Source organism: Mytilus galloprovincialis, chromosome 11 (genome assembly GCF_965363235.1).
Source record: "Mytilus galloprovincialis chromosome 11, xbMytGall1.hap1.1, whole genome shotgun sequence".
In the NCBI taxonomy this organism is placed as follows: Eukaryota; Metazoa; Mollusca; class Bivalvia; order Mytilida; family Mytilidae; genus Mytilus; species Mytilus galloprovincialis.
Window position 1 is genome coordinate 63,720,841 of NC_134848.1, and position 7,172 is coordinate 63,728,012.

A 7,172-nucleotide genomic window follows, 5' to 3' on the forward strand; every position below is an offset into this window, starting at 1 on the left:
ATCGTGAGAAATCATTAAAGCTGTCAATCGATCTCGATATTAAGGTATTCGGCCCATAATTAGCCAATATACAACAAGCAAAATAATTTACATTTTTATCAAGGATTGTAAGTAGGGGGGTCTAAGAGTTCTTACTATGAAATAAAAATCCGCAAAATATTTGAGGTTAACAGCAGAGCTGAGTTACAGTGCCCCCCTTTTTTGTCCTCAAATGCCAAATAAGGGGTTCAAATAGTATGTAATTTTAAGAAATCTATATAGTATAATTTACTAATCTATCTTTTAAAAGGAACCTTACATGTAACCTTGTAAAATTAAACATAAAAAATAAATTGTTTTTTTGCTATTCTATTTTTAGAACTGTGTTATTGTTACTAATAATAGAAAAAGGAGAAAAGTATAAAATTTGTCAATTTTATATCTTCACTAGTTCAAAAGTGAATGTTTTAGCAGAGCATTAAAAAATGACATTTAAATTAACTTTACATATTGTTCCATCCTAAAAAAAAATTTTAGAAACTTTTACCGTACCAATTTCGAGAAATTTTGATTTAGAATGTCAAGGTCACAGTTCGTAAATGGAGACTTGGTATCCCTGTTCTGATGTTTTTTGGTATAATTTATGTAAATCTTTAGCAAAATTTACCATACTTCATATAATCTTATAATAAGAATAAACTATGATATTTATGACATGTAAAGTTCAAAAGGTCAAAGGAAAAGGTCATTTTTGGAGCTAAAATCAACAAAAATCTCCTTTTTTGCTAAATTTTCAAAAGTGTATCTACCTATTGGTCTAATAATCTTCACAACCTTTGTAAATAAAGACCATTTGATGATATTCAAAAGATCATGGTTTGGTTTCAACCTTTAGGGGTCAACAGGTCAAAAGGTCAAGTAATCTTAGGAGCTTAAATTAGACAATGACCTCCTTTTTTGTTCAATTTTCTACAGTAAACTTACCTTTATGTACTATAATCTTTCATTACATTTGTTAATTATGATAACTTTATGATATGCATTAGATAAAGGATTAGCTTCAACCTTGAGGTCAAAAGTTCAAAGGTCAAGGTAATGTTAGGACCTGAAATATCAAAATTCTCTCCTTTTTGTTCATATTTCAAAAGTATATAATAAAAAGATGTGGTATGATTGCCAATGAGACAACTCTCTACAAGAGACCAAAATGACACAGAAATTAACAGTTATAGGTAACTGTACGGCCTTCAACAATGAGCAAAGCCTATACCGCATAGCCAGCTATAAAAGGCCCTAAATGACAATGTAAAACAATTCAAACGAGAAAACTCACGGCCTTATTTTTAAAAAAAATGATCAAAAAACAAATATTTTACACACAAACAAACCACAACCACTGAATATCAGGCTCCTGACTTGGGACAGACACATACATACATAATGTGGCTGGGTTAAACATGTTGGACAATATTTATAGTTTTGCTACATGTTTTCGATTTTGTCCAATGTGCAACACCAGACATCACATGACAGCATTAGGGCTCAGACTGAGGATGCATTTTCTTATATTTCACACCAGCATTAACTAGAGCTCATTAAAAAATACCCCATCATTCCTGTTCAACATTGAACTCAGTTAGGTTAATTATCTCCCATGAAATATTTCAGAAAGTGTTTATCCTACTTCATGCACATAATAAATAATAGAAATAATCTTCTTCAATGATATTAATAAACTCTATCACATTTCAATATTTATTTGTACATTATCATGAAAGTATAACATGGTCATGATGGTTCAAAGGATACAAATAAATATTATCATATCTATATACACAATGGACAATCAATATTAAATCTTTTGAATATTAACATTGATCAATAAACCATGACAATGAGATCAGGATCAATCATACAGTATACCAAATTAAGCAGACCTATTGCTTTTTGAATCTGATACATGGACTTGACCATGGGTACATTTTTTCACCGATCCATGAAATGTGGTCAATGTCAAGGGAAAACAGTTTTACAGACATGAGGAACTTTCAATTCATGCTCATTGCAAGTATAGATATCATATTATTCATAAGAGAGAGAATTAACATTAAAAACATAAATAAAAATTGCTGAGTTCAAAATATCTGTAATGCAGCAACAACTTTTCTCTTTAGTCTAAGGTTGGTCAAATCCCACACAGTTCCTGTTATGTCTTCAGCCCCTGATGGCATTGGAGCTTTTAGAACCACATTTTATCAATACTGGCTGCCAGTTTCATATTCTATCTCTTTGATATGAGAGATAACATCTTGCCTAACTGGAAGTAAAAAAGAAAATTCATCACAAATTAATTAAAACTTTTAAATTTAGCATTCTGAAGAAGAAAAATATCACTATAGTATATGGTTGAAAGCAATCTGACTACCAAATGTGTATATGTGTTACAACACTGAGGGATGTTCCAGAAATAAATGTAGGGGGAGAGGGGGTCAGAAGACACTTTTTATTTCACCCCCACCATGCATAATCTTTCATTTGTCATTTCAGTGCCTTTTATAGCTGAATATGCGGTATGGGCTTTGCTCATTGTTGAAGGCCTTACAATGACCTGTAGCTGCTAATTTCTGTGTCACTTGGTTTCTTGTGGAGAGTTGTATCTTTGGCAATCATATGACATCTTCTTTTGTTTATAAATAGGGGTATTAAAAAAAAGATTGTAAAGTTCTAGATTTCTTTTTTTTAATAGAAGTCATTGACTTTCAAAATATACACTACAGCTCAGGTGGATTTTGCTTTGTCCGACCGTTCACAGTGGGAGTGGGCAAACTTTCTAGCTTGTCAACTCTGCCCACCCATAGGAGTGGGCATGCAATTTCTTTTGTTTAATTAAAAGACTTTCAAGTACAATCAATGGAAAAAAGCAGATAAGCATTAGATATCAATATTTTAACAAAAAAGAGATTATAGCTGGAGTGGGCTGGTGGAAAAAGCAAAATCCACCCAGGCTGTTGTGTAGCACTGTTCAAACATAATTGATTAAATGTTAGCTAACATACTCAATCAGTTCAAAGTCCATTACAATGAAGGATGTAGATGTATTCATAGGTCCCTCAACATTTGAAAATGTCTGCTTTGGTGTGGCATTTGGTATCTGGTGGATATATCTGCATCTTGATCTCACATGCTAATTTCTACAAGAATCAAATTATAGTTTAACAAATATGTAAACAGCAGAATAATCTGAGTTCACTTAGTAATAGGCATTTTTAGTTTGATAATGGGTAATTTTTTAATAAAATTACATCTAAATGTAGTTTATCCCTGCTACATTCTGTATGTGCCTGTCCCAAGTCAGGAACCAGTAATTCAGTAGTTGTATTTTAATGCTGTATAACCAATAATTCAGTAGTTGTATTTTAATGCTGTATAACCAATAATTCAGTAGTTGTATTTAGTCTTCTCCTTTGAATTATTTAAATTTATAGCTGATTATGTAGTATGGGTTTGTCTTATTGTGTAAGCTTGTATGGTGACTTAAAGTGGTTCTTTTATATGTCATGTGAAGTACGTGTATTGGGGAAAGTTTTCATATTGGCAATCATACCACATCTTATTTTAAAAATGGCTTTGTACCTATGCAAGCATTATGAATATTTCATCCAACTTTATAGATTTAATTTTCAAACTCTATCCATTATAAGATAAATCATGGACAAATAGAGAAACAAATAGACTAAAATTTTGATAGTACTAAGTAGTTATCAGCTTTTAAACAGGTTAGATAACTCTCTAATACATGTAAACATGGAACATGTACATATGTGTTCATGTTTCATATCTATCTTTTTAAAGACAAGGCATATAATATACATGATACATGTATAACATGTTAACACGAACATGTATCTTAGAAAACTGCTCTATTTATTACCTATGCCCGGCATCTGTGTTTGTCTGTGTATTAGGTAAATGTAGCATAAGTTCTCCACAGTCATTAACAAGGTTAATTAGCATCTCTGAAATTTAAAAAGTTCCTTGTCATCATTGATACATTGATCATGTACATATAGATATACAAATGTAAATAAAAATTGGTTATACAATGTTAATTGTATCTACATATAAGTTAAGTTCAGACATGTTTCAAATAATTTTAGGTACAAATGTACAACCATTTATTCCATTCATTTATCAATGACACTACAACAATTGACAACAAAATTGCTATCAATCTGAACACAAAAAAAAACCTGTGTATTAGTTAATGAAAATACACACGATTAGTCTTTATACATGTATCATGTTTTGATTATTTACTGACCCCTAATGTACATTTAAATTAACAGTGACAGATGGCAGAAATACATATAGAACTGTACAAATTACATTCAAGGTACATGTATCTTCATGATCATATAAATGAAAGAAGAGTTATACATGTATTCTACATTTCTTGGGATGATAATCAAAAATATCTCAGATAATCTGCAACTTACCTAATCAATTGTGTTTTGTAGGTTTGGAGGGATTAATGTCACATCGTTAACAAGAATGGTTTCTCTAAAAAATGAAATATAAATTTCTGTTAGAAAAATGTTCTTCATTTAGATAGCACATAGATAAGGAATGTATATATGTAGCAGTACAATGTACATGTACATGTACATCATTTGTACATGTATGTATGTACAAATGATGTTTGTTAGTTTGTAATACAAATTTTCTTACCAAATATAATAAAGTGAAAACTGGACATATATTAAAAAACACATACATTTTATAATAAAATAATATTTGTTATAAAAATGTTATTTGCCAATGTACATGTACATGATGTAATAAAAAGAATAAATAATCAAAGAATTCAAATATTGAAAAGCTTTACAACTTGTGACCTTACAACGCTGAACAGGGACAATGCACCTTGGTGAACTTGTGTCTTATTGGCTCAGTCGTTGAATATTTGTCTGTATTTAAATTTTTCGACTAGTTACATGTATTGTATAAAAAAAATTAAGTATAGTATGTATACATATATCACATTAAAATGGGAAGTACATGTACATTGTTTTGTACATGTAAAGTATCAACTTCTTCTTACATTCATAGAAATGAAACAGAAAAAACTCCCAGATATATACATGTATGGACGGTCAATTGTTTGTTTGCTCTTCATTTATGTTTCTTTGTATCCTACATGTACATCATGTACATGAGCATTTGACTTTTAATCAAATACTGATTAAATTATTAGATGATTTTTAGATGGATATTATCAAATATATTAATATAGTCATGCTACTAAGTATATACATGTATCAATTAATTAGTGTTGTGGCAGTGTCTGTGTCAATGTCACGTGACAAGTCTAACAGCCATTGATGGTTCATGTTACATGATGATCATACATGTACATTGTATGTGTACCATGGCAATTCAACTTTTGATCATGTTGAAGGGTAGCCTTGGCTTGAATCCCTCAATTATCTGATAGCATGCATGTTTTCCTATTTAATTCTACTGCACTTTTGTTCAATGCTTTTTTGCAATTGTTATCAATATGTTTGTATTTGTTTTTTGCCTTGACTTGGGTGTTTGTTCCTAAATTATTACAAACATATAAACTGACCGACCTGGATTATTTTTTAAATAATCATTTTTTTCATACATGTATCTAGTTTAGAACACTATGGCATCTAACGGCTGTTTTGTCAGACTAGCTGGTGTCGTGGGGCATAATTAACATGACAATGTTGTCCAACTCAAGTTTTAAAATGTTTGGATTTGTAAATGCAAATTACCTGGCACCTGCTCAAAGTTTTACACTGAAGCTTGGCATCAGCTTGGCCTTTGGTTTACTAGTTTCTTCATGTTAGAAACCATAAGAAAGTCGGTTCAATTCCATCCAGATATACACTTAACATATGAATACAGAACTTTAAAACATAAAAATGAACGATCCATTCAAATCGTCTCCCAGGGCAGATCGCCAGATAAAAAGGACAAGTGCGTGATGTGTTTACATTCCTTCTATCAACGAATCTTCCTATGCCGGTACAACATATTTGACAACCAATTGCATCCAAACTGCACACATTATTTCCGCATCACGATAAGACGAAGAGACTTAAATCGGCGTACTTTTTTTGGTAAAACGCCTTCGTCTGTCTTGGCAGCCGACCGAGTCGTCCATATTTGTTTACCATAACTTCTGTTTCCGGATTGTCAAAATTGGACAATTTATAGAAAAAATGAGCGTTTACTCTATAGTTAATGAAAATATACTTCAATTAAACCTTTCTGATATTTTAATCGTCATTTTAAAAATAATAACTATACTTTCGCTTACTAGGCGGAAAATACCGAGGTCTTGAAAAATTTACACCTCGGTAAACTCGGGAAAATTTTCCGTAAATCTTTATTATGGGTCGGATACCTTAAAACAAATTTACATTATCTCAATCAATTAATACGCTTGTTTAATGACGTAATGGCGATATCTTACTAATATTTGCAAAAATTGTGTTTTGTCATTGTATATATATCCTCATTTCATCATACTATGTATAGATTGCTCCCTATAATGCGTTTTTGTCAAATTTAACCTCTTGTTGATGAACTTTTTCTCTTGTTGAATTATCATGCATGATAAGACAACACTGATAATAAATATAGTTTTTTTTCCATACATAACCTCGGTATTCCGAATTAAAGGGACCTTCACTCAACTGCTTATGTATAGAATACAAAGTCTCATTGCTTGCCCGAGTTGTGTGTTTTCAACGTTATTTCCGCATTTTATTTCAGTTCACTTTACTATTCGATTGTTACTTTTTGATAACTTATTTGTCGAATCACACTTTTGCTGGATTATTATCAACACTTGTCACAATACCATTGTTATTAAATTAATACACTCCCTTTACATGACTTAAACATTCCCGCTAGAGGAATAAATTTCCAAATTGAAAATGTAGTTTCTCTCAATATTTTTTTAATAACTACAGAAAACAACCCTATTAGTTTATATGAAAGACCGGTATCCACTGTATCGATCGATGAATATGTTTTGTTAACAAAAGAGGCGAAAACACCAATATTCAACTCCTAAGTCTAAAAAAAAAATTGACAATGCCATGAAAACATTTTGAAAATGTCACAAGACAAATATTATTATACAGAACACAATATAG

General features: G+C 31.0%; 1 long non-coding RNA gene across 1 annotated transcript; it reads right to left on the reverse strand.

The window, feature by feature from the left end:
* Positions 1-1,720: 1,720 nt before the first annotated feature.
* Positions 1,721-6,314, reverse strand: LOC143052600 (uncharacterized). The gene is made up of 5 exons (XR_012971167.1): positions 5,781-6,314; positions 4,476-4,539; positions 3,911-3,995; positions 3,036-3,170; positions 1,721-2,296 (listed from the first exon to the last, which is right to left on the reverse strand). It is a non-coding gene; the product is annotated as an uncharacterized LOC143052600 (long non-coding RNA).
* Positions 6,315-7,172: the final 858 nt, after the last annotated feature.